At 45.1% G+C, this 27,307-nt stretch overlaps 1 long non-coding RNA gene across 1 annotated transcript; it reads right to left on the reverse strand.

Moving 5' to 3' along the window:
- Positions 1 to 4,055: 4,055 nt before the first annotated feature.
- On the reverse strand, positions 4,056 to 13,288 carry LOC109492820. Its single transcript, XR_002736701.2, has 4 exons — positions 12,514 to 13,288; positions 11,314 to 11,430; positions 9,262 to 9,368; positions 4,056 to 6,656 (listed from the first exon to the last, which is right to left on the reverse strand). It is a non-coding gene; the product is annotated as an uncharacterized LOC109492820 (long non-coding RNA).
- Between the last annotated feature and the right edge of the window lie 14,019 nt (positions 13,289 to 27,307).

Raw genomic sequence — 27,307 nt, forward strand, 5'->3', positions numbered from 1 at the left:
AGGGAGGGAGGGAGGGAGAAGGATGTGAGGACTATGCTATGTAAACCTGGCCACATTTATGAGTTTCTAGCTCTAAAACTTTGGACAGGTTCTCAGAGTCTCACATTTCCCATCTTTAAAATGGGACTAATAACGCCTGACTTTACACAGTGTTTGTGAGAATGAGATGAAGTATGAGTGCGGTGCCTGGGGCTACTACGTTTTATTTTTCTCCAACTTAAAGGTCTTGAGATTATCTCGGGGTTAGGCTAAGCCCTAAATCCAACGACAGTGTCCTTGTGACAGAAAAGGAGAAGACGCAGGGCCACACAGGGAAGGAGACCATGGGGAAGTGGAGGCGGAGACCGGATAATGCAGCCACAGGTCCAATAACACCGGGAGCCACCAGACACTACGAGAGGCAGGGATGGATTCTCCCCAAGAGGCTTCGGAGGGAGTTTGGCACCGCAACACCCTTGATTCTGGCTTGTGGCCCCTAGAACTAAGTGAATACATGTCCGTGGCTTCGAGCGACCATGCTGGGAATGGTTTGCTATGGCAGCCAGCCGCAGGCAGCACAGAGCACCATGGAGCAGTTAAGAATCCTGGAGATCAGGAAATCTCAGTGGGTTGACTTTAACTATGGGGGAATGCTCTAGCTTTTCGATCAAGTACTGCCGTTCCCGAGCTATCACGTACATGGTGCCGTGCCAGGCAGACCTGGGAAATCACAGGGCTCCAGCACACTGCCTCTGCCCACAGGAGACCTGGGGAGAGAGAGCACACGTTGAAATTGTAAAGGAAGAGAAGGACAGTGTCGTGGGTGAGCCAAGAGCTTGCATTCTGGCGTCAAAGATAATATGCAAGTTTCAGCTCTCCTGGGAGATTTTGGGGAGGATTTCTCAGCTTCCCTAAGCCTCGATCTTCTCATTTATAAAAGGGCAATCATAACCAGGCTGGCCTTAGAGGCAGGGTCATCCCTAGGCTTTGTAGGCCGGGGGCAAACATTTGTGCGGGTGCCCCGTGTAGATAAACAACATGGGTCTTCCCGAGTGAGTCGGCACCACTCTGGCAGCCCAATCCCACACTGTCCCTCCAAAGAAATGCTGCTCTGGGCAGCAGAAAGGGTTTGCTCTCCTCCTTCTGGGACCCTGGGGCGACCCCACGGATGCAAGTTTCAGATCTCTTTGGCTGGTTGACCTACCCTTGTGTAAATGGAACTGCCACACTGCTGGTGAGGGACCTAGAAAAGTGTGAGGTCTGGGCCCTTCATCTGCCTATATATCTGCTCCTGGGCATCATGAAAATGGAAAGGCATCATTTTATTTTTAGCTTCTCTAGATGTTTATTTATTTTTGAGAGAGAGACAGAGACAGAGACAGAGACAGAGCATGAGCAGGGGAGGGGCAGAGAGAGAGGGAGACACAGAATCCGAAGCAGGCTCCAGGCATTGAGCTGTCAGCACAGAGCCCGAGGCGGGGCTTGAACTCATGAACCACAAGATCATGACCCGAGCTGAAGTCGGACGCTCAACCGACTGAGCCACCCAGGCGCCCCGGAAAGGCATCAGTTTCGCAAAGCGTCCAGGTGATTAGCACGGCTACTAGCACATAATAATCTCTCCGAAAGAGTAGCTGTTATTATCACCAAGAGCAATAAGGCAGCAATTCCTGAACAGATTTATCAGAGCAGTTTCAGGGAGCAGCAGCCCACTGGCTGGGGGGTGGAGGGCTGAGACAAGGCGCCATCAGACAGAGGAGCTGTGACATGGCCTTGAAAGGCCAGCCTCAGAACAACAGGAAGCAGTTGTTATTAAAGAGGTGTGGCCTGAGTGCCATAGACCAGGAAGAACAGGAGGCTTTTCAGTGGGCAGCTACCAGGGGAGGGGGCAGAGGCTGGCAGGAGCCAAAGCCCAGAGGCCAGAAAGTTCAGGGGGGTGTTCAGGGAGCGGCTGGGAAACTGGCCGCCTGTCCAGTTGGAGCACATGTTTGGTGCAGACAGTGCAACTGCAGAGAGCAGTCTTAGGAGAGGGCGTGTGGTTCTCTCAGCCCCCCCTGGAGTGTGCACCGCTCGCCCCAACTAAGGGGAGTCTCCAGGGGCTGCTGAGCCAGCGGTGGGGAGTCTGTGCAAACAGGCAGTGCGGTGCGTCTGCTCTAGTGATGAGGGAGCAGAAGGAAAGCTGAGGGCAAATCACAAGCTAACACCCCGTAACCCCCACCACCACCCCCAGGTGGATCTACGTGTGACACTCCTCAGGCAATCCTGGCTGCTGCCCGAGAACAAAGGAAAGGGAAAAACAAACGGTTAGCTGATAGAGATCACAGTCGGCTAGCTGATAGGGATCACAGCCATGCGGGATTCATCTCCACCAGTTTACAACTGTCTTAATGATTTATAAGAAAAAAAGCAATCTTCTCAGTAGCCAGACCTCCAGAGACCTAAAGACTCAATTTCCTGGAGCCCTAACATCACCCTTCCCTCCATAGGATAGAAAATCTTCCATAATCACTCACCCCTCACACATATAATGTAGCTCTTTCTGTCCCTGGGTCCTGTTCCCATGCTATAATAAAAACTATCTTTTTGCACCGAAAACATCTCAAGAATTCTTTGTTGGCCGTTGGCTTCAGAACCCCACTCCCAACCACATCAGTTTGGCACCCAGTTGTGGGAGGGGCCTGAGTTTTATCATCTGGACTCTGAGCTTCGGTGTAAACTTGGTGAGTAATTCCTCTTCTCTTCCTTTGCTTTGACTTCATGGGCTTTTTAACGAGTATGGTCTTATTGGAACACTTTGACTCAGGCTGCAATCCTCTAGCCCATGGCTACTCTACGGGGAGGGGAAAGCCCACCTTTTGGCTGGAAATTAGTACCCTGGCCAGAATGGTAATAAGACCCCAAAACGTGATGCCCTCTCTTTACTCCTGTGTTTATATAAAGTTGTCTGTCTTGGGCAAGGGACAGCCACCTAGGTCACCAGGTCGGCTGCTTATCTTAAGACTCCCACGTGAGGTTTCCTCCTCGTTGGTCTAATGTGATCCCCTCCACATCCCTGGTCTAGCCACTTCTGCCCCCAGACCGCCACTCAGAGCCGGCCGAAACCCATACCTGACTGAATTAAAACCCACCCGGGGACCGTTTCCTAGGGAAGCTGGCTGTAAACACTACATGTGTTGGAATGTTGCTTAGACCATGATGGATTTCTGTCCTTACTGTTTTCCATCAGTGTGCCCTACTGACTAGATTACAAATGGGGTAATTTCCCTTTGTAAAACTTTTCTAGTGTTTCTCATGGGTTAAAAATGGCAAGTCTTCAAGGCAAGGCAAATGATAGTATTTTGGTCCATTCACTGGCACCCATTTGTAGCCCAGGACACAGTGGGGAAGCATAGGGGTTCTAGCTAGCATCCCTCCTACAGGCCCTTTACAGCAGGATGATGGTCAATAGTAATTTCATTCAAGGGACACCTTGGGTCTCTTTGACACCAGGAACCTCTGACATATCCTGCATGAGATACCACCCAGTAGTTGGGGGGGGGCGGATTTTTGGTAATGGACTTTCCCTACTTTTCTAGGAGCATGGGATCTTTTCCTTCAGTCCCCCAGGACTCTCCCTTGTAATGCCTTTTAACCCACTGGAATCAATTCAGATTGCAAGATCTAAGAACAAAAAAACTGATCTGCTCTGTAACATTGCATAGCCTCAGTACTCCTAGGAGTTGAGGAAAAATGGCCCATTAGTGGGACATTAAGCTTCAGTACGATCTATCACTTAGATCTCTTCTGCAAGACGCAGGGAAAATGGACTGAGGTGCCCTATGACCAGACCTTCATGGCCCTAAATCAGGATCCCGATCTAAAGGCCTTTGCAGAATGTATCTAACCACCAACCAGGTTGATAAGCCCCCTCTGGACAAACTAGATGATGACTGTCTAAATAGGTCCCTTCTGGGGCGCCTGGGTGGCGCAGTCGGTTAAGCGTCCGACTTCAGCCAGGTCATGATCTCGCAGTCCGTGAGTTCAAGCCCCGCGTCAGGCTCTGGGCTGATGGCTCAGAGCCTGGAGCCTGTTTCCGATTCTGTGTCTCCCTCTCTCTCTGCCCCTCCCCCATTCATGCTCTGTCTCTCTCTGTCCCAAAAAATAAATAAATGTTGAAAAAAAATTTTTTTTAAATAGGTCCCTTCCTCCTACTGGAGGAATCACTGGCCAGTCCAGACAAAGAGGACACTGGCTCTGTTGCTGTCCCTCCTCCTTATAAACCCCAAGACCCCTCTGCTCCCAGCCCAGATGGACACATCAGGAGCAGGACGCCGTATCTTCCAGGAATCCCACCTAAGTTTGGAATGCAACCTCTTAGGGAGGTTGCTAATGGAGAAACACATGGCACAATCAGAGTCCTCATCCTATTCTCCATGGCAGAACCAGCTCAGATAAAACAACAATTAGGATGATATTCTGAAAACCCTTCTCAATTTATTGAGGGCTTTCAACAATTATCTATTATGTTTGATTTGATCTGGCAATATATATAACATAATAACTCATTGTTGCACTCCTGAGGAGAAGAACCATATCTGTGCAGGGGCTCAAGTTCACGGATAATCTGTCAACAAGAGATAGGAAAGGCTATCCTGTAGGGGGCGCTGCTGTCCCAAATACTGAACCACACTGGAATTACCAAGAGGCTAGACAGGGACGGGAGAGATGAGGTCATAGGATCACTTGTTTAATAGAAGGGATGGAAAAAAAAATTCTCTAAACCTGTAAACTTTGGTAAAATTCAGGAAGTTAGTCAAGTAACTGATGACAATCCAGCTCTATTTCAGGGTCTGGACCCAACCTCACCTGAAGGGAAACTATACTAAGCATGCATTTTATAAGTAACAGGTGCATTTTAGAAGCACCTGACATCCGCCAAAAACTGACTAAAATGGCTGTAGGCCCTCAACCCCCAACGCAGTGCCTAGTAGAAGTAGTGACCGGAGTCTTTAATGATAGAGATGTGGTCTTAAAACAAGAAAAGGACTGGAGAGCTAAATTGCAGGGTAAAATATGGGCTCAAGTATTGGCTGCCACTATTGTGGATTCCCCCACAACACCAGACTCACCAGGGGCTGAAGAAAAAGCCAGGATCACACCAAGGATCAGGTAAGGCCCCATGCTATGGGTGTGGCCAAATTGGACATCAAAGAAAAGAATGTCCGAAAAAATGCTTTCCCCAGGACCATGTCCTGTCTGTGAGAAAAAAGGACTTTGGAAGAGAGACTGTCCTCATCTCCAGAGAGAGGGGAGGACAGGAACTCACTTCCCTTCTGGAGAGGAAGAGCCTGGGGTCCAGCATGACGTGGTGGTGGCCCTGAGGCTGGTCCCACTCCCTTTGACATCAGAGCCCCGGGTTACCCTGGATGTGGAAGGTGAGTTTGCCAACTTTCTTATCGATACAGGAGCCACTCACTCTGTTCTTACTCAGGACTCTGGCCCTACTTGTCTTTCTAACCATGAAATTGTTGGCATAGAAAGGGAAACTAAATCGTGCTGTCAGACAATGCCTTTGACCTGTAAATATCAAAGTCAATCAGTTACTCATGTTTTTCTAATCCTTCCATCTTGTCCCATGCCATTACTTGGATGAGACTTAACGTATAACCTGGGAAGCAGGTTTGTTCTTACAAAAGAAGGGGACGGCTTGTACTCTTTAACACCCGGAGAGCTAAAACCTTACCCTGACATCCCTTCTAATATCTGGAAGGAAGTAAATCCACAGGTCTGGGATTGCGATGTCCCAGGATGGGCTCTTAAAGCCCAATAAGTAAGGGGTGCCTGGGTGGCTCAGTCAGTTAAGCTCAGGTCATGATGTTGCCGTGCTGACAGCTCAGAGCCTGGAGCCTGCTTCAGATTCTGTGTCTCCCTCTCTCTCTTCCCCTCCCCTGCTCGTGTTCTGTCTCTCAAAGATGAATAAATGTTAAAAAAAAATTTTTTTTAATGTCTTGGTGATATCTCCCTGCCTCGAGGGACTATAGTTCAATATGTGGATGATATTTTAATCTGTAGTCCCACAAAAGAAATGTCTGATAACAATTCTATAAGTTTACTTACTTTCTTAGCAGACAGAGGGTATCACGTCTCCCCTAAAAAGGTGCAAATATATAAACAGAAAGTACAATATTTGGGAAATGCGCTAACACCAGGTCACCGTACCCCATCTAATGACAGGAAAAAGGCTATATTAGATCTTGTACCCCAACCTAAAGAAAAACAACCCCGCACTTTCCTAAGTATGGCAGATTTTTTGCTGCCCTCAGATTCCTGGATTTGGGCTCTTAGCCAAACCATTGTATGAATTAAAGGCCTTGATGAGGAAGCTTTACTTGGGACTTAAAGCCCAGCGGACCGCCTTTCAAATGTTAAAAGCTGAACTTGGCTTTACCAAACTTAGAAAAACCTTCCACCTCACAAGTAGCAGAAACACAGGGACAAGCTTTGGGGGCTCTTACCCAGAAGTGAGGAAAGGAAACAAGACCCGTGCGCTAGTTTTCAAAGTCACTTGACAATGTAGCTCAAGGGTGGCCGGCCTGTCTTCCAGCAGTGACTGCACAGCTCTCCTGGGAGAAGAAGCTTCAGAACTTACCAGGGGACAAGCCCCTGACAGTATGAGTCCACATCAGGTCCAGGGTGTCCTAGAGACCAAGGGCCACCAATGGATGGTGGGACGCCCACTTCCTAAATACCAGGCTGTGCTTTTAGATACTCCAGATATAATACTTACAACCTGCCCAACTTTGAACCCAGATACCCTGATGCCCGGGCCTGACCACCATATTCCTGGGTGAGACCGTGACCACTCACAGATTTTTTATCTTGTTTAGTCCACCTGATCAGACTTCAAAGATTCCCCTACTGAAAATGTAGATGACAGTGGGATTACTGATGGCAGTGAAAGGGTGGGCCTACGCCAGCCGACTCCATCTTGTTCTGTGTCCTTCACCTTGACCACACCTCCTCCCCTTGAGTAACCCCCCAGCTCACCTGCCTAACAGGACTCGGACCCTTCCCCAGCCAATCGGCTGAGGCCACAGCCGTTACCTCACCAACTGCCCCTAGGCCCCAATAAAACCTTTGTCCTTTTGAAACTCGCTCTCTTCCTGGTATCTCACCGCTGCGTCGGTGCACGGTGCACGTAGGGGATTGAGCTCGAGCTAGCTCGAATAAAGGCTCTTTTGCTTTTGCATCAGACTCGGCTCCCTAGTGGTCTTTGGGGATCACGAATTCTGGGCATAACAGCAGTGGCCTCATTGATAAGGGAGAGAGAAAAGCTGGACAGACTACAGTTTAATTAAGGCCATTGAGGCAAAAACCCTTCCAGTAAAAACTTCTGCTCAAAAGGCTGAATTAATAGCACTTAACTCGTGCTCTTCAACTGGCAAAAGGCCTGACAATGAATATTTATACTGACTCCAAATATGCTTTTCTGGTGCCACCTTTCCGGTGGAGCAACCTGGAAAGAAAGGGGAGTGTTATCAAGCCATAACTCCCCAATCAAATATGGGCCTGAAATCATTACTCTTCTTGAGGTGGTCCACCTACCAAAAGAGGTAGTTGTAATTCACCTTGAAGGACATCCAAAGGACATGACCTTAGAATTTAAGGAAGCAATCTGGCAGACTGTGCGGCCAAACAGGCAGCACAAAATAAACAAATATTAAGTTTGATACCAGCCTCAACGCCAAAAAAGTCCATAGACTCCAGTCTATTCAGACCAGGAAATTCGCATAGCCCTGGAACGAGGATATTGCAAAAATGCACGGGACTGGCTTGTTACTAATGAAGGGAAAGTCTTTATACTCAAAAATAACCAATGGAAGGTAATACGGGGTTTACACCAGGCTACTCATTTGGGCAAAAATGCTTGAAAGCTTCTAATTAAAAATATATTTGATGGAGTAAACTTAACGACTACAAGAAACAAGTCTGCTGATCCTGTATTGTGTCCTAATAAAAATCCGGGAGGCACATTCCGCCCTCCCCCACGTCTGAAACCAGTCCGAAACCAATCCAAAGGCGTGGATCATATCCAGGAGAGGGCTGGCAGCTTGGTTTCACACAAATGCCTCCTTGCAAAGGCTGTAAGTTCCTACTCATGTTTGTGGGTACTTTCGCTGGCTGGATTGAGGCCTTTCTGCAAAAAACTGAAAGAGCCATGAAAGTAACCAAAGTTTTGTTGTGAGAAATTATTCCTAGATTTGGCCTTCCGCAATCCTTCCAAAGTGACAATGGTCCTTCTACTGCGCAAAAACTCAACAATAGCACAAGCTTTAAAAATTAAATATTTTCAGGGGCGCCTGAATGGCTCAGCCGATTAAGTGTCCGACTTTGGCTCAGGTCACGATCTTGTGGTTCGTGAGTTTGAGCCCCATATCGGGCTCTGTGCTGCCAGCTCAGAGTCTGCAGCCTGTTTCGGATTCTGTGTCTCCCTCTCTCTCTGTCTCTTCTCTGCTCACGCTCTGTCTCTCTCTCTCGAAATAAATAAACATAAAAATTGTTTTTAAAAATTAAACATTTTCGATGTTCAGCCTGGCATCCACAGTCCTCTGGGAAGGTAGAGAAAACTAACCATACTTTAAATGTTTTTTAAATGTTTATTTATTTTTCAGAGAGAAAGAGAAACAGAGTGTGAGCACTCAGGAAACCAATGAGCAAACTAAAGTGTCTTCTTACTCCTGTGCACCTGTAGAAGATCTTAAATTCCTCTCCAGATGATGATGAAGATTGCATATTTTCTCTTTGTTTTCACCTATCTTTGCTGACAACTCCTTTCTACAAGGGGCTGAACTACAAAATCAGACAGCTTGTTGGGTATGTGAAGTTTTGCCCACGTCAAGTACATCCGGGCCTCCCTGGTGGGTTTCCCCTTTACAAGGCACTGATTGACACTCTCTATATACTTATATTTCAGAAATAATACATAATGATACTACGTTTCGTGATAAATCTATCACTAATCAGAATGTTTCTTCCTGACCCATGATCAATAGGACATGGAACTTACCAGGACATAACCAGACTTTTTCATACCCTCAAAACTATTAAAATATTGGCTAACTTTACAAACCCACAAATTGATTCCTGCCAACAAGTGCCTAAGTTCCAAAATACTACTTATCACTATACCGCGGATGGCATATATCAAATTTGGGATGCATCTTTATGGCTCATACCCACCACTGGATAGCTCAGTCAAAAGTCAATTTTATGCTGGGAGCAAAGAAATCATACATATGATACCTGGGCAAACAGCATGTGACATTTAGGATGGCTGTCATTAGAAAGTTGTTCTCACACCATTTTGCTTCAGGCTGCTGACTGGTTTGCTGCTGGTTGGATAAGGCGACCTGGAATCAGATGGCCAGCTTGAAACGAAAGACGCTGGTTATGTGGGATAACCTGTGACTCTGGCTTCCTCCAAGGTGGACAGGCCGTCCTACCTCAGGTTTTGCCTGGACTCATGGGTGTGTTATGAAAACCGTCACTACCCCAGCTAATCTTCCCAATTGAAAACAAAGATGGACATGGTCTGTTTTCCAATGGCATGATCATTTGGTGTCCATTTTTGCTCCATTTGTAATTTGAAAGTGTAATTTGGCTTATGGAAGCCCTTACTAAATACACCCTAAAGGCACTCGCTGATTCACAGAACAGCTTCTCCTTATGTAATACTGAAGTCGCACAGATACACAAAGTGGTTCTACAAAACAGAATGGCTTTCAATGTCCTAACAGCGACACAAGATGGCGCATGTGCCATTATTAAAACAGAGTGCTGTGTATACATCCCAGATTATCAAAAATGTCACAGGGCTATTAAAAGATATGAAGGATCAAACTGAGGTTCCACAAGATCCCCCTCTCTCTCTCAATGATTGGTTACATTCCTGGTTTGGAGAGAGTTATGGTCAACTACTAAGGGTCTCTTTGTTGGACTTCTCATCTTTATAGCCACATTAATCCTAATATGTTGGCTTCCAGTGCTATGACTCCTGCCATCATCCCAGAAATCAAAAATGCACTTTTGTTCTTCAACATTTTCTAAGATGAAAAGGCATTCAGTTTTAGGAGGCACTGCATACAGGCTCACATAGTAGCGACTGAGTTAGGCAAAAAGGAGGGATAGTTGTGAACTGTGAGGGCTTTGTCATGTGTCAACTTGACTAGACTGAACCGTTTCCCAGAATTTCCTTCTCTGCATGTTCCCAGGCAGGGTGTCTCAGGACACATCTTTGTATGCGACTTGGGGGGGGGGGGTAGAAAAGAAGTCATTTTGCTTGTGATGCTTGGAAGGGCAGGGCAGGTGTTTTTGTAGCTCATGGCACACTGTTGCTAATCTTCTGGCTCAAACCCTTGGTGTACCAGACCCACAACTCTTCCACCTTGCCCTGGATCCTCCTTCAGCTTCTCTGAGTCTTGGGCCAGTGTGCTCTTAGCTAAGGACACCAGCTTCTCCTCCAGAAGAAATTGGGAAGCAGTGACAGCTGGCTTGGAATCCAGTCCATTGCTGTGGGGATGCAGAGTGCATGGCCCCAGACTGTCCCTTTCTCCCCGTGTCACGTCCACCTTCCTTTCTCCACTGCCCGCATGTAGACTTTATGCTCCAGCATCAGACAGGAAGACAGGAGCCCCACAGAGGCTGTTTAGCCAGATCTCACAACTGTGTAAAACCAAATTCCTATAAGATATACATACATATACCTCCCAGGGGCTCCATTTCTCTCACTGAACCCCAACCAATAATCAGACACACTTCGTGAAACCAGGGACTCAGAAATTCATGGATCTAGTTTTATTTCTGCCAATTCTAGTCTTGACAATTATTTTACCTTTTTAGGCTTCAGTTTATTTAAAGTATGTAAGTTTTACCAAGGGATCCATTTACATCCCATCCCAACTCAGAGGCTATCAAACCGCCGACGTATGCCAGGTGCTTCAGCAAGAACCCTCTAACTGCAGTGAATGAAGGCTTTGTTATGACTTCATTCACTTCCACGTTATCGCCAGCCCTCAACCTCCAAGTTTGTGTGACAGCACTGCCAGCTCAGGTCACAGTGTGACCTTTCTATTCCAGAGCATCGTTGTGGAGAGAAAGTTCATCTACAAAGGGCAGTGTTTGAAAATGGAGGTGCTGGGCAGGGCTCAGAAAAGATAGGGTGAGAGGAGTGTGGATGTACTTGGGCCCATCATTTAAGGAAACACTCACACTGAAGGTCATGCGTGCAAGGGCAGTGTTTATACCACCCTGAGACCGAGCGTCTCCTTAAATTTTACACCGTAGGTCCTCACTCACCTGCCCTAGCCCCAGTTCTGGTTCCGGAGTCAGACTACCGGGACTGAATCAAAGTTCCATCGCTTGCAAATTGATCTTCTGCAGGTATTTAATCCCTTTTAGTCTGCTTCCTGATCTCTACAAAGGGGATAATCACAAGACATATTACAAAGCTGTTTCAGAGAGGAAATACAATGGTATATGCAGAACAATTAAAAGAATTCATAGAGTGTGGTTAAGGATCAATAAATGCTAGCTATCCTTACTATTATTTGTGTTCTATTCAAATATTAGAGGTATAGAACCATGCTTCACACATGGTTGAAATTCAATAAATATTGACTGAATTAACAATGAAGAGAAATGATGGATGCAGGGTGGGTGGATTGATGGATGGATGGATGGATGGATGGATGGATGGATGGACGGAATATGTTTTCCGAGTTCAGTTTCCCTGAATTTCCCCTCAGCACTCGAGAAAAAAAATAGACAAAACACAGGGAACCATCATTGATCCATTATTGATGATTGTTTTTAAGCAGAGGAAATCACTTAGAAGGTGCTTTTCTGCCCATGACTGGGTTTGGGGCTGTGACTGGGAGCAGCGGGTGCCTCCCTTCATTCATGCATTCCTTCCAGGTAAACAAGGCAGACACTGCCGTTTGAAACCCCCTTCCACGCCCCAGTGTCTTTTATTCTATGGTCATTTTTACACAAATAACAGTCCCTTCCCACTCTCCTTATGGGAGCATGCCCCCACTTGTTGTTTTGGTTTTGTTTATTTTGAGAGAGCAGAGAGACAGACAGACAGACAGACAGACAGACAGACAGACAGAGACAGATAGAATCCCAAGCAGGCTCCACACTCTCAGCACAGAGCCCAACGCAGGGCTCGATCTCATGAACCACGAGATCATGACCTGAGCCGAAATCAAGAGTCAGACGCTTAACCGACCGAGCCACCCAAGTATCCCTGGTTTGTTTTGTTTTTAAGGGATCCAGTCTCTCTTAGCTGAATTACAAAGCTAACTTGAAAATACAGAACACTGCATAAAAGTGGAGGGCACGGTGATGTCTTGAGGACCAGTTCTACAAATCTGCCTCTTTTCTTCAGTCCCTCTCTCCTGGGTCAGAACAAATCTTTGTGTAAATCAGGCTCAGGGCCAAGAGTCTCCAAGACACCAGCAAGAGGTTGACAACAAGAGAAAGAATGATTCTTACCAAAGTAATTTACTGAGTTTCTTTCTCAGGCAGTATGTATTATCAAGGGTGGTTTAATCTTCTCAGTTCTAATGATGTCCCATCTACACAGGAAGAGAGAGAAGAGGGGACAAGACATGTGGTCTCCTTATATAAGACCTCTGACAAGCAAGAGAGGCCGTGGTAGACTGACTCCAAAACTCAAGTCCAAAACAAGAATAGCTGGGATGTTGTCACTGTGTCCAGAAGGCCTACAAAGAAGACTGAGGAGAGAACTCTCTCTCTGCTTCAGTGTGTCGGGGGCTCTGGAGGAGGCCCGCATAATGGCCATGCAATCATAAAATGGAATTAACATTGATCAGCGGCTTACAATTTGCCAGGCACCAAGCTTTTTTTTTTTTTTAATTTCATTTAATCCTTATACAAACAAATATGATAAGCATCAGAGGCAGAGAGAGGTTAAGTAACTTTCCCAAGGACACACAGCTAGAATATTGCCCTATTTTACTTCAGGTCTAGAGGACTCAATAATGAGATTATGTTAGTTTGGAATATTAGCCAAAAAAAAAGTGGAATTATAAAGACAGGCCCCAAATAGTTCTTCATGCTTTGGAAAAGGCAAGAAATCTCACAAAATAGAATTAAACTGTGAAAAATATAAAGTTTAGGTTAAAAAAAGTACTAATAGAAGCACATAGAATATATATCATTGATACAAACATACAAATTATATGAATATAGGGCTGCCTGGGTGGCTCAGTCAGTTAACCATCTGACTCTTGATTTCAGCTCAGGTCATGATCTCATGGTTGGTGAGTTCCAGCCCCGAGCTGGGCTCTGCTGATTGTGAATACTGCTTGGGATTCTCTGTCTCCCTGTCTCTCTGCCCGTCCCCTGCACATGCTCTCCCTTTTCTCAAAATAAATAAACTTAAAAAAACACAGATTATATATATAACAGAATATTATATAATGTGTGATAGAATGTCCACTTTTACATATTATATAGAAAATATATTCTGATAATAATACAAATACTATACAATATTCTGATACATTTTTATTGTATATGTGATTTAACTATTGCTATAACAATACTATATTTACATATAAATATTTATACTATATAATATAAAATAATGCTAATTTTAAATATTATATGTAATATCATTTAAAAGAATACACAAGCATGTTCTAAATAAATTAATAGTATATTATATCAAATATATTATAAAAGAATATACAATGGAAACAGACAGAATGGAAGAGATTTTTGTCAACTGCTTTACCGCAACTCATATAAAATATGCTTAAGAACATGGCTTATGTGGGGGTGCCTGGGTGGCTCAGTCAGTTAAGCGTCAGTCTTAGCTCAGGTCACAATCTCACAGTTCGTGAGTTTGAGCCCTGCATCGGGCTCTGTGCTGACAGCTCAGAGTCTGGAGCCTGCTTCTGATTCTGTGTCTCCCTCTCTCTCTGCCCCTCCCCTGCTCTCTCTCTCTCTCTCTCTCTCTCTCTCTCTCTCTCTCTCTCTCTGTGTCTCTGTCTCTGCCTCTCTCTCAAAAATAAATAAACATTAAAAAAACAAAGAACATGGCTTATGTGAAGGATCAGTTGTTATCTAGAAGATCATGTACCCCCAGAAAAATAGCTGCCATTTTTAGCTGCATTATTAGAAGTGGAGCAATTTTGAAAAGAAGAGGAGATGAGAATTGTTCAAAACTTACCAGCCATGATATTTTGTTTGGTGTGATATGTTCACTTCAAAGTCCAGCGCTTTAGGGATGAACAGAAACCTGGCTGTCCACTGCCCTCCCTGTCCTTTTCTATGATATACGCCACCTTCTTCCCTCCTGCTTAGCTCACTGAGCATTTAATCTCCAGTGAATTTAGTCGAAAGGGACTACCACTTAGAGCAGGATGGATGCAGGGTGTGAGGCGGCCCTGGGCAGCCATGAGGTTGGGGGACAGTTTTGGAGAAACATCCAGGGATTAACTTTCTCTCTGAGAGGTGGATGTGGAAAACAGGGTGAAATGAGAGTGAAGAAGGTTCCCATCTTCAGGCAGGATTCCACACTTCCAAATGCACTGGCAAAGACCAGTGAACTGCCATGACCCTGGGTTGGAGAACAGAGATTCTAGCCAAACGACAAAGAATGATAGGGACAACCAACAGAGAAATCCCTCCAGTTCCTGAGAAGGCTCTTTGAACTGAATCTTAACAAATAATATCCTAAATTATTTTGGCCTTGAAACTTCAGGAGCAGCATGAGGAAAAAAGTAGAGAGGTCACTAATAGAGGGTTGATGCACATTCCATAGTCAGAGATGTACTTTCTAGTGCAGGCAAAGTTTAACACAGCACAGGAAATCTGGAAAAAGCTCTGAATCCCTTAAAAACGTTGATGAATTCTAACCAAAAATAGCTTACCTGGTTCTCCAGATCTGAAACTACTCTGGGGAGAAAGCCAAACAAATTCAAAATGCAAAAGCATATGGGAATGAATAAATTGAACAGACTCTAAGGTGTACCATCAATGTTCTTCAATATGGTTCCTTTATTTTTATTTTCTTCCAATTTTATTGAGATGTAATTGACAACACTATTTAAGATGTACGGCATAAGTATTTGACATTCCTACATGTTATGAAATGATTGCCACAATGTTTAGTCAACATCTGTCACCTCATCCAGTTATAAATAAAACGTTTGCCTTTGTGATGAGAACTTTGGGGATCTACTCTCAAAGTACCACGCTGCATAGTGTTAACTGTAGTCATGTTGGAGATTATATCCCCAGTACTTATCTGTCTTATAGCTGGAGGCTTGTACTTATGACCACTTTCACCCAACTCTCCTGTACCGCTGCCTCCAGTAACCACAAATTTGATCTCTTATTCTATGAGTTTGGGTTTTTTTTAAGATTCCACATGGAAGTGAGATCATATGGTATTTGTCTTTCCCGGACTTAGTTTACATACTGTAATGCCCTCACGGTCCATCCATGTTGCCACAAATGGGAGCATTTCCCTTTTTATGGCTGCATAATATTCCATCATACATATACCACATTTGTTTTCTCATTCATCCGGCAATGGATGCTTAGGTTGCTTCCAAGTCTTGGCTGTTGTGAATAATGCTTCAGTGAACAGTGGGTGTAGATATCTCTTCAACATAGTGACTTCCTTTTCTTCAGATGTATATCCACAGGTGGAATTGTTGGATCACATGTAGTTTTATTTTTAATGTTTTAAGGAAACTCCATATTGTTTTCCATAGTGGTTTAAATTCTTTAAAGGCAGCTATGGAGTCCAATGAGAATACCTGCTGTCTGACGACATCAGCTCACATGGACATGAAGACCGTGGAGTGTGGAAAGCGAAAGGCTACTTTCAGAAAGAACTAAGAAAGGGGTTAAGTCCTACATGGGAACAATTCCTACGTCTGCAATACAGCATCTCTCAGCCACTTGAAATCAACTCTGAAGACAACGTCATGTCCTACATACCAAGAGTGGCTGCTATTGTGGGACTCATAGATGAGGACGGAGAAGAGGGAAGAAGGCATCCCATTGAGAAAAGGGTATTCTGATGGTAACAAGTTTCCCTTAAGCAAATCTGGATATGGCAGGCAGTAAATATGAAACGCTCCCCCAGATTTTTACTAATCCATGAGGTGGCCTAATTGGATAAATTATGGGGCCTTTCATGAATATAGGAACTAGAAGAAGAAGAAGAAGAAGAAGAAGAAGAAGAAGAAGAGGAGGAGGAGTTTTGTGGAGAAAAATAAATTCTATTTTAGACTTACTGAATTCACTTATGATAGGCATCAGCAACTTTTTTTTCTGCAGAGGGCCAGATAGTAAATATTTTAGCCTTTGTGGGCTGTAGATGGTCTCTGTCACATGTGTGTGTGTGTGTGTGTGTGTGTGTGTGTGTGTGTGTGTGTTTACAACTCTTTAAAATTGTAAAAAAATTTTTTTTAAGTGTTCTTAACCTGAGGGCTATACAAAAATAGACAGAGGAATGGATTGGGGCCACAAGGTATAGTTTGCTAGCTCCCAACTTATGATTACCCCAGGTGAGGATGGCCAGTAATCTCTGAAAGAATTTCTTGAGTCTGAGGTAAAGATTTTCAGGCAGATTGACAGATAGAGAGGGAGACAGATAGATAATTAGTTAGATGGATAGATGATAGATAGATAGATAGATAGATAGATAGATAGATAGACGATTGAGATGTAAATATGTATATAAATATTGGTGTATCCATATATTTTTACACATGCATCTTTATTTATAAAGATACATATTTATACATCTCCCTTTCTGTCTACACACATACACTCTTAGTTATCAATAGTTCAGTTAGAATGATAATGATAGGTAGGTAATTCCACAAAAAACAATGCCTTCAATCTAAACACTATATTTCCAAGTTTGCTCAGCAAGCCTGGTTCTACTGGATGGGAACTCAGAAAGAAACACAGACTGTAAGCTAACTATCCTCGTTTGGGCAGGCTTTGTCTTTACTGCCTCTCTCTGGGAGCACCTTCTTAACCAACTCATCCCCTCAACTCTTAGCAACTTTGGAGTCTATAATACAGTGTTGTTGACTATAATCACAATGCTGGGCATTAGGTCTCCAGAATATATTTTTTGACTTGACTGCAGGTCTGTACCCTTAAACAACACCTCCCCACTCCCTCCACCCCTCCAGCCTCTGGTAAACACCATTCCACTCTCTGCTTTTACGAGTTCAGCTTTCTTAGATTCCACATATAAATGAGTTCATACAGTATTGGTCTTCCTCTCTTTATTTCACTTAGCACAGATGCCCTGAGGGCCCGCCAATGTTGTCACAAATGGTGACATTTCTTTCTGTCTTATGGCTGAATAATATTCCACTGCGTGTGTGTGCACGTGTGCACGCACGTGTGTGCATCACGTTTTCTTTATCCATTCATTGACAATGGACACTTAGGTTGTTTCCATATCTTGCCTACTATGAATAATACTGTAATGAACATAGGTGTGCAGATATCTCTTGGAGACCCTGATTTTGATTCCTTCAGATATACATCCGGAAGTAGGATACCTGGGTCACATGGTCATTCAATTTTTAACTTTTTGAGGAAGCTTCATGCTGTTCTCCACAGTGACTGCACCAACTTACATGCGAGTAAGTGAACCATGCAGTTTAGCTCAAGAGACTCTCTGCTCATAAGCCTCACAATCAAACGAGTGAGGTTTAAAAGTCTGACAGACCTGGACTTGCCTCCTTGGGCCTGTTGCATGAGCATGCCGAGTCTTTTTTCATTCATCTGGGAAATGGCCATCTCTCACATGGCGGTCAAAGGCAGTAAACTGGCGCTACAAAGCCCTGAGCAAAGCTTCTCCGTCAGTACCGGCTAGTGGTGGTGTTACTGGGGCCACAGTCCTCCTGAAGCCGCACAAGTGCAGCGGTCACTTAGATTTCTAGTTCTCTGACTGCTACACTGTGGGTCCTCCCTCCATTAAATTTTCCTCCACCTCAAACTTCCTTACACGTGCTTCCTCCAAAGTGCTTCCTCCAAAGCATGCCGTCCCAGTTGAGTTCCCCCATCAGAAAGATCAAAGCTCTCCTGCTGAAGTCTCCCTTTCCCCCAGCAGGAAACCAGCAGGGCTGAAGTCAGCTGTGCTCGCCAGGATACACTTCCACGCCCTATTTGCAAGTACAGACAAAGGCACCCCTCAGCAGCAGCACCCAGCGACTCGTCCTCAGCAACCTGTGGCCGACAAGTTTGGTTGCACGTTGCTCCAAAAGCCCATCCTTAAGATTCGAGTTTTGAATGGAAAGGAATATGAGCTTTATTCTGTTGGCCGGGGGAGAAGGTGCCCCCCAAAGGCCCCCCAAAGGCCAACTCCACGGTTTCTGCCTGGCCCAGAGATTTATAAAGGGGGTTAGGGCAGTTACATCAGTTAAGGGAGTGCAGTGGTCTGTAACATCTCTTGATGACGTGCAGACGCCATGGTGCCAGCTACAGATGTCATTTCGGTGCTCAGAAGTTTCGACAGAGGGTCTGGTTCCTTGGTGCCAGTGGGGGTGGGGAGGGGGAGAGGGGGGCGGGTGGCCCAGGGCAGGTTCAGAAGCTCTGGTGAGGGGCAGAAACGCTCTATTCTTTCTATCAAGAATGCATGATCTATTGCTATAGGAAGAAAGGCTTAGTTAATCAATCATGCAGGCTTGGAGGGTTTGCTAAAGACTCCTAGGTTGGCCAGAGGAGCGGAGGCCAACGTCTAAGCAGTAAATCCGCCGATGCCAGAACACTGCAGGAGAGATGGGCAGCACTCAGCCTCCAACCACGAGGTATAGGTTTTTTTTCTTGCATTGATGTCTTGAAATTGTGCCTAGTGTCTCTGAAAATCTCAAGATGGATTTTTCTTAAGTGCCACATTTCGGTGTTTGCTTAAATATTTAATATACCTTAAATCTTGATAATAATTGTTTCAGGCATCTTAAATTTTGCAGCACTTCCAGACACACACAGGCTCTCCCCAGGGGAAGACTTTAGAAATCCTAAGCAAGAAGTAGCTAGAGCCTGGAGCGGGGAAGAAAAGGTACAGAAGGCTTTGGGGGAAGGGGGCAGGGTAAAGGTATTTTATTCTGTGGCTGGTGAATTTTCATCAGTGAAGGATGCGGACCAGATGGAAATGTTCTTACAAGCTTTTGTTTTTCTGTTTTTCATTTGAGAGGAAAAGTCAGGAGCTTGGGGTTTTTTGATTTTATCATTTTTAAGGGAAGCACACTCTTTATAAGCTCAGCACTGGATGCCCTAATAAAGGATGGGCTGAATTTAATGAATTCTTTCCTGTAGAACCACAGTCGGGTACTAAACCAGAATCCACATCTCTGAGGCTCCCCGGAGCCTCCAGAGAAATTGACCCTGAACCATCTGGTACCCAAGCTTTCCTTTTCTGTTTGGCTTGTGGTCTTTGGTTTGGGGTCTCGGTGGTCTTAAAAAAACAAACAAACTGGGGCACCTGGGTGGCTCAGTCGGTTAAGCGTCCGACTTCAGCTCGGGTCACTATCTCGCGGTCCGTGAGTTCAAGCCCCGCGTCGGGCTCTGGGCTGATGGCTCGGAGCCTGGAGCCCGCTTCGGATTCTGTGTCTCCCTCTCTCTCTGCCCCTCCCCCACTCATGCTCTGTCTCTCTCTGTCTCAAAAATAAACGTTAAAAAAATTTAAAACAAACAAACAAACAAAACCAACTAGAATCATGAAGGACTTTTTTCAGGGTAGAGATACTGTGAACACACTAAAGAACTTTGGGAAAATGCCAGTTAGTCTAAGGGAAAAAATTCAATCTTATACCACCTAACCAAGCAGAAATAAAATACTTCAACACTGGATATATATGTACTTTATTAACAGATTTGGGGGAAAATCTTTTCAAAGTTTCGTCTTACCTTTTCACTTAGCACTATATTGTGTTATTACTATTAAAACAATTGCACTATCATGAGTATCGAGGCTTTCAAATAATGCTGCAAAATATAGATGTATCATGATTTCTTCCTTGTTTTCCTTGGTTCTTTCTTCCCTCCTTCCATCCCTCCTTCCTTCCAGATTCCTTACTTTATAATCAAATTTATGCATTCACACCATTTAAATAGTCACCGTGATCTACCAGGAGGGAGGAAGAGCAGTCCCCACCCCCACCATCCCACCTTATTCCCACACCTCAGAGGCCACCAGTAATTATTTTAGTGACAACTGTGCTATTTATTGCCATATACTTAAATAATATGCTTCCACTGGAAGTTCCCAATTTTTAAATTTTAGTCATTTTCTATGTTTTCCACCATAGATTCTCCCCCAACACCAACACACACACACACACACACACACACACACCTACACACCTTTCCTCTCCTCCATTCTCCCATCCCAATATCACTTTGTGACTTGGGTTAGACTGATCTTCGGTATTTGGATTATCACAACCACGTAAACCCTGTTCACAAATGAGCCATGTCTTGTTCTGCAGTGCCCTCTCTTTTTCCTGTATTTTGGTTCATTTTTTTCTGAAGTTAAAGGAAACAAACAAACAAAAGTTGTTTCGTTCTTTGTTTCTTTTACTTTGGTTTCTAAGTACTTACCACCATCTCAGCCCCAAGTTCCATTCTAGTTGAATAAACTTCCTCTCCATATTTTCAAACCTTAGGCAAGCTCTCATTGTCACATTTCTGTGGAAATCACTCACACGGCCTTTGACCTGCTCCTGTCTACCCTGGCGGTGAAGTATAGAGATTTCCCTTCCCCCACACCAGGGTGTTCCCTTCACCTCCCTCTTATGGAAGACCTTCTCTTACATCGGGTCCTGTGTTTCCTAAATCCCATTTCTTTGTTTACCACCTGGATTTACTCCTAATTGTGATGCGGCATCTCCTCCCAGCTTCCCGAGGAACAGTGCCTGTAACATAAATTTCTTGTTGCCAGGTGTGGAAGGGTCATCACACTTTCTTCACATTTAAATGATTATTTGGCTAAGTGTAGAATTCTAAATTTAAAATTATTTTCTCACAGTTGTTGGAAGGCATGTCTCCATTGCCTTCTAGCTGTTCGTGCCGTCACGGCCTGGTTTCCGTGCTTGAGGAAAGAAACAAAAAACCCTCACTACATGTTACAACTCACCTCCCATACCAGTCTCCAATTGCATTTCTACAGAGAAATCCCCTCCTTTGCCATAGGGGCTCCAGGACCTCTGTGCACATGCTTCTCTAAGACAAATCGAAGTGGGGTGTCCCTTTTTTCTGGGCCATCCCTTCATCTTCATCCATTGAGCGGCTATGACAAAATACCACAGGTTGGGTAGCTTATCAACAACAGAAATTCGTTCTCACATTTCTGGAGACTGGAAGCCCGAGATCAGAGTGCCAGCCTTGTCTGGGCATTCCACTCAGACGTGGTCAAGTGGCCAGGCCCTAAACCTGTTGCTGTGTACATCTGTTCACTCACATCCCCCAAATGTTTGCTTTTCTTCCCTGACAGTGAAATCACCAAACCTTCTTCGGAAAATACCTTACTACAACTGAAATGCCATTTCACCTGGAATTCATATGACAAAGGGTGTTCCTTAGATGACTTGGAAAACAGAGTGTGTGATCATCTACAGTTTCCAAACCAAGAATTCAAAACAATCTGTTTGCCTATGTTAAACACCTCAGAGGCCAGCACGAGGAGGTTCCAGAATACTCACAGCAAGCAGAAGGGACAGGCCCGCCAAAGCAAAATCAGAAGTCTGGTCACCTGGGGAAACTACGCCTGGGTCTGTTATCACATGAGCAGGCTTCCAGAAACTCCGTCTTATGTTGACAAAGTGGGAAATGGCTTTGCAGTCCATGCCAAACAATGTCTATCAACATCTGCAGATTGGATGCCGCTACAGGGCAAAAAGCAGACAAACACAGAGGTCAAGGAAGTATACCAGGAGCTAGATAAGAGGAGCTGCGGGGGGGTGAAGCGTCCTGCGTCACTTTAAGAAAGTTGTCGAGTTGAATATCAACCTTCCTCAAGCCGCTCAGACCTTGTCTGCCTCTCTGGCATAACGGGGCAGGACAATAAGGCAGAGTATTACTTCCAGAAGGAATTCAGCAAGGATCTGCCTCCAGCTGAGAGACAAGTACTCCACCTGTGCTACAGAAACTTCTGGCAGTACCAGAGGATGCCCGAGGACGACACCATCCACCACCACCTGGATGGCTTGAACACCAACGGGACCTCGACCAAGAAAGAAAAGCTGATCATGAACCTAAGAAAAATGGCCAAAAAAACACAACTCTCTGAAAACACCTCTGATGCGGTGGGTTGGCAACTGTCCAGATTCATCCGTGAGCTGAACGGAAAGCGGCGCCCGCTGGTCGGTCCACCCTCGGACCCTGGCAGATCAGTGGCCCCTGCTCCTTGGGCTGAGAAGGGCAGTAAGGAAATGACAGAGGAGCAGAAGGCCGTAGAGAGAGTCCATGACGGGGCCTCAGGCCTTCAGATAGAGAAGACAGAGAGCAAGAGGGGAGGGGGGTAGGAGGCCTGCTTAGGTGGTCACGCAGGGGAGGGGAACGGGGACACAGGGAGACACAAGAGCTGCAGCTCGCGGGAGCCCGGCCCGATGGCTGGGCCTCTTCATTTTGCTCTTTTGCAAATGGGGTCTCCCAAATTCTCCCATCCAGACCTGGAAATTCAGAATCACCTTGCCTCTGTCCTATGGATATTTTGAGCAAAAACTTCTCTGAGGGCAAGTGCTTGCTTTGAGACCGTGGGATTCTGGTTTATTCTCAGTTTGCCCCACCCAGGTTCCCCAGCTCTCGCCCAGCACCTTGCACACGGCCTCGCGTACAGTAGGCACTCAACACTGCTGAGGGAACGAGTGAAGACAACCTCATTGAGGCTGGTCTTCTTTCCTCACTCGTTAAGCTCCAAAATGAACTCCATACAGGTCACAGTTTTAAATGTTTAAAAATTAGAAATCACACAATTTCTACAGGAATTCTCGAGAGGATGTTTTAAATCTCAGGGTCTGGAAGTGGTAAGTATGCAACAAAACACAAAAGGCAAAAAATATTAAGAAATTCAACCATATTAAAAACATGTTTCATAGAAGAAAGGCCTTCAGAAAGTCAAAATCAATGATAGACTTAAAAATACTGTTTTAGGGGCACCTGGGTGGCTCAGATGGCTAAGCATCCGACTTCACTCAGGTCATGGTCTCGTGGTTCATGAGTCTGAGCCCCACGTCGGGCTCTGTGCTGACAGCTCAGAGCCTGGAGCTGCTGCAGATTCTGTGTCTCCCTCTCTCTCTGCCCCTCCACCACTCACGCTCTGTCTCTCTCTCAAAAATAAACATTAAAAAATTTTTTAAATACTGTTTCAATACATTACCAAGTAAAGAATTTCCTTCCCTAATGTTAAAGTAACTCCCGTTGATCAACAAGGAAAAATCAACTCATTGTGAAAATAAGCAAAGGTCAGGATATTAAAATGACTTAAATATGTGAAATGATTGCCAATGGCACTCTTATTAAGAGCGAAGCAAACCAACACTATGCAAGAGACCATCTCAGGTCAACCGAAGAAACACCTTTTGTAAGAAGGTGCTAACATGGATGTGGGCAACCGGCTCCATCATGCATCACCGCTGAGATTCTAAATTGCATAGGTGGAGAGAATTTGCTGACGGCAGTTAAGCATACGTGAATCTTCACCCCAGCAATTCCCCCCATTAATTTATCCTGTATTTGCACATGCATGCAAAGACATACATACATAGATACTCAGGAAGCTGTGTTTATAATAATAAAGGACTGACCGCGACCCATCACTAGGGACTCATTAATTCAATTTCAATATTTCATATACGGAACAGCATGCAGCTATTATGAAAAATAAGGCAGTTCTAAATGTAAAAATATAGAATACTATCTGAGATATATTAAAAAATAGAAAAATAGAAGTTCAGAAGAGGCATACAGTGTGCTAACATTGTTCAAAGGAAGGAAGGAGGGGTTGGAGGGAAAAAGGAAAAACTGCATATCACATTGTGCATAGAATATTTGGGAAAGGGTATATTTTGTGTAGGGTAGCTGCTAGAGAGGGAACGGGTTGTCTGGGAGTCTGTGTGGGAGGAAGACTTACTTGCAACTATATATATTTTTAAATTTTGAATTTGATACCCAGAGCATATATCGCTTAGTCAAATAAAGTATGCAACAAAACAAAAGATGGTGATGCCAGAGTGCCATGACCACCCCACTGGTGTCCATTCTGCAAACCGCTCTTACTGGGTACAAGCCACACTGATCAATGTTTGAAAATCTCTTCACATAATCGACTGGTCTCTGTTTCCAGGTTTTCCTCCACGTCTTCATCTCTACTCCCACCACCCACCAGTCACCCCACCGCCAACAACTACAGCGTGTTCTGTAGCTCTCTTCACCAATCCGTCATGGCGTCCATCACAGCCAATCTTTGAGAGCGTAACCATCTCCTGGACGTTTGCTCGGGCCGCTCTACTCCACCTGTCCCTCTCTGCTGTCCCTTTCATCATCAAGTGTCCAGGAATGTACTTTTCATGCAACGAACTCTTCTTGAGCTCCCAAAAGGCATCAAGTAACGTGATGAATGAGAATGCACCGAGAGGAAAGGCGCGGCTCCTCGGCAGTTCACGCTGCTGCACCGTGTCTCTGTCACCGCACGCATCCCCGCAGTTGTCCTTCCGGGTAAAGCAGGAAGAGCTTCATCCAAGCCGCGTGCTTTTCGGCAGTGCGGCTTTCCCCTCTCTGCCACTAGAGGGACGAACTTCAACCTGCGATAAGATGGTCAACCCCAGAAAGGCGGCGGCCAGGGTTCATGTGAGGCTGTCCTGACAGGGAGCGGCAATTTTAGCCCGTGTCGCTCGGCCTTGCGTGTGACGGGCATCTCTGCCTGCGGCCCTTTAGTAAGCGCAGGAGGAGTCCGAAGGATGGTGCAGAGTCTGGTTGGAAACCTTGAAGTAGCCACAGGCTTTGCTTCCAAGAGACCCAGCAGAGCAGCTGGCCAGACACATGGCAAAGTTCCTGCTGCTAATTTGCGAAAAGAACCAGAAATCGATACACACGCAGAGAAGCACTTCCACACGTTTCCTCCGATGGCCCCTGCTGTCCCCTATACCTTCGTGTGACCTTTTCATCTCTCTTTTCACCTACCAATGCTTCCACGAAAATCGACTTTTAAAACTTCTTATTCTCAGAACCAGACCCTGACAGATATTTGAGGCATTCTTTGAAGGCATCGTGGCTTTGGATAAATGCTCTCCTTCGAGGGATACTATGGGGGGTAAGCTTAGGAATCCCCGGGGCCTACAGCAATGGGTTAACAAGGCATAAACACAAAGTCATAAAATGCTCACACCAGATTGGCACTCCAAGAATAGGGAGGCACAAAGGTGCCAAGAATAGGGAGGTGCAAAGGCACCCCAAAATAGGGAGGGGGTGCTGAACCCCCCAAAATAGAGAGAGGCAAAGGCCTGAAATAGAATCGGCGCCAAGGTGCCCAACACACAGGAATAACAAGATTAGAGATTCAGGGTGAAAGCACCCCAAGTTTGGTACTATAGCAGAAAGCTGCTTTCATAGGAGAATAGGGCCAGGTCAGGTAAATTGGTGAATTGGACTTTGGACGACTGAGCTGCAGGCAAAGCAGCCCGGAGTGGAGATGGTTAACAAAAGAAAAGGTGTCTTGTCAACCCTGAGGTTATTCCCTGTCTGTCTCATCCCCTAGGCTGGCAAAGATAAACAGGCACGGTGCCTCCTGTCTGCTGTTAACAGCCATCTACCCATCTGCCCGGCACCTGGATTTTGTTTTATAGTGACCCAAACCCCAAACACTGTATATCTTCAAAATCCCCTTTTCCCCCTCACATCCACAAGTTACTGTTCCTAGGTTCTTTGTCTCTTTGTACACACCCATCACGTTTGCAAGCCTTCTGATCTGAATAAATATGGGGCAAGGACCCTTATTCGGGGCTCTTGTCTTTTTCCTGGACATTAGCCATCTCTTTTTTTAATCCTGTGTCTGCTTTTTGCTAGACAAAAGAGAACCTTAGACTTAGAGTCTACGACAGGATACTATCTGCAAAGGTTCCACTTGAGCACAGGAGTCTCTGGAGCCAACAAGGTGAAAACAGAACCCTAGCCCATGGCAGAGGACGTGGGGACAAAAGAGTTAATGTCACCAAGAGCCTCCCAGGGGGTGGAGCCAGCAATATGGGTCCCATCAGGGAGCAGAATCTGGGGCTGAGGAAGAAACTGCCACCATTTTCAGTTTAGAGAACCTCCCAAGTGTCTGTCCAGCAGACTTACATCATTGCTTCTGACTCATCACCTCTAGGCTTACTTCGTGTTCCCTTTCTTCAATTGGGAGTGTTTACCACGGCTATTGGGCCCCACCATTTTCACACAGCACACAGGAGTTATATAATCTTTTTTTCTAATTTTTTAAACTGTTTATTTATTTATTTTTGAGAGACAGAGTGTGAGCTGGGGAGGTGTGAGAGAGAGGGAGACACAGATTCCAAAGCAGGGTTCAGGCTCTGAGCTGTCAGCACAGAGCCCAATGCGGGACTCAAACTCAAGAACCATAAGATCATGACCTGAGCCAAAGTTGGACGCTTAACTGACTGAGCTCCCCAGGCGCCCAGGAGTTATCTAATCTTATCTAGTCCTTTAGGTTTTTTTCTCACCAGACCATAGGAAGTCACATCCCATCCATTGAGAGCAATGGTGCATCACTGAGAGATCCCTGAGTATAGCTGGGTGCAGTGGTTGCCTTGTCTCTGGACTGACTCTCTTGGGAAAGGCCTGAGAATGTTCTGTGTTTGGGAAGAAGGGTACATTGTGGATATTCAGGGTGTGAAGAGTCCTCTAGCAGTCCTCTGTTGAACTAGCTACCAACTCTTCTAGGTGGACAAAACTTAAACATTCTCTACAGAGACATAGAATGAAAAAGAGGGCCTTTTTTTCTTTTTTTTTAAATCTCAAGAAAAACCTATAGAGTTTTGCCTTATGGAATTAAAAAGTATTTTTAGTATTTTTACTTACAGTCAAAACAGTATGTAGTTCTCAGACTTTAGCATGAATTAGAACTATCTGGAAGGTTTACTAGCTCGAAGATTGCTTGGCCCCACTCCCAGAATTTGTGATGCGTTTTGTCCAGGATGGAGCCTGCGAATTTGCATTTGTGGCACATCCCAGGGTGATGCTGATACTTTTTTTTTTTAGTTTCTTTTTTTTTTATATTGGCTTC

The sequence above is a fragment of the Felis catus genome, chromosome D2 (genome assembly GCF_018350175.1).
Source record: "Felis catus isolate Fca126 chromosome D2, F.catus_Fca126_mat1.0, whole genome shotgun sequence".
NCBI lineage: Eukaryota > Metazoa > Chordata > Mammalia > Carnivora > Felidae > Felis > Felis catus.